The sequence below is a fragment of the Myotis davidii genome, unplaced genomic scaffold (assembly GCF_000327345.1).
Source record: "Myotis davidii unplaced genomic scaffold, ASM32734v1 scaffold456, whole genome shotgun sequence".
NCBI lineage: Eukaryota > Metazoa > Chordata > Mammalia > Chiroptera > Vespertilionidae > Myotis > Myotis davidii.
In genome coordinates this window covers 1,306,030-1,307,191 of record NW_006287375.1, presented here as the reverse complement: position 1 = coordinate 1,307,191, position 1,162 = coordinate 1,306,030, and the positions used below count along the sequence as shown (strand labels likewise).

The following is a 1,162-nucleotide window of genomic DNA, read 5'->3' as shown; positions in this document are numbered from 1 at the left end:
TGGAGAGAAATGTGATGTGTGCAAAAAAAAAAGAGGAATAAAGGGGGTTTTCTTAGCAGAGTTCTCACACACACAAAAACAAAACAAAACAAAAACATGCTATGGGGGCAGGGGAAAGGCCATTTCCAAGAACACAGACAGACCCAATCTTAGTTGGCAGTTAACTGCCAATCTTAGTTGGCAGTTAATTTGCATATAGCCCTGATTAGCCAATGAAAAGGGTAGCTCGTACGCCAATTACCATTTTTCTCTTTTATTAGTATAGGACTAGGGGCCCAGTGCACGAAATCGCACAAGACCCAAGACCCAGAGTCCTGCGGCCGCCTCAGGAGGTGAGACCCAGAAACCGGCCCACCACCCGGCGGGACCCAGAAACCCACCCGCACCTCCAGTCAAGTCCTCCAGAGTCAAGTCCCCGCCCACCCGTGCGTACCTCACCACACACGGTCCCACCCACCCCACTCATGCAGCCTCCTGCTGATCGGACGTTACGGCCTGACAACCACAGGCTTTTTATATAATAGATCAGCTTCACTATTCTAATCCTGGTAATAATAACTTGTAATATCCTTGTGCCCCACCATATGGCTGGCCTACGTCACTCCTAATTGCAGGGTTAATGTGCAGGGGGATCCAAAAACTGAAGAGCACAACCTCTGCATGCACTGCAAAATGGAAAATCAGCGTATCAATGTAACATGGAAATGCATTCAACATTTTACTTCCAGATATAGCTCCAAGCAAATTAGAGAAAGAGAAATCACATTTCCTGTTCTTCAACTAAACTCACATGAGGAAGCAATCTGGCCTCCAAACACAGAGTGGCTGGATGGGTAAAAAAACCAAGAGCCAACAATATGCTGCCAGAACCAAGATGGCGACATAGGTTAACGCCGGAGTTTGCTGCCTTGAACAACCATTTCAAAAGTGAAACTAAAAGACAGAACGGACACCATCCAGAACCACAGGAACACTGGCTGAGTGGAATTCCTACAACTAGGAGGAAAGAGTAACGCATACGGACACTCAGAGGAGGCGCAGTGCTGAAGTCAAATTCTGAGGTGCGGAGTGCGCAGAGCGGGCTGGCGGCGGAGGGCGCGGTTGTTGTTTTCAATCGGGAGGGAGTCGCAGACTCTGAGCTCCAGATCCGGTCGAGTCTTTA

At 48.5% G+C, this 1,162-nt stretch overlaps 1 protein-coding gene across 1 annotated transcript in view; it reads right to left on the bottom strand.

The window, feature by feature from the left end:
* The window catches only part of FNIP1 (folliculin interacting protein 1), a 71,267-nt gene that overhangs the window by 55,723 nt on the left and 14,382 nt on the right, over positions 1-1,162 (bottom strand). The gene's annotated exons all lie outside the window — the stretch shown is intronic.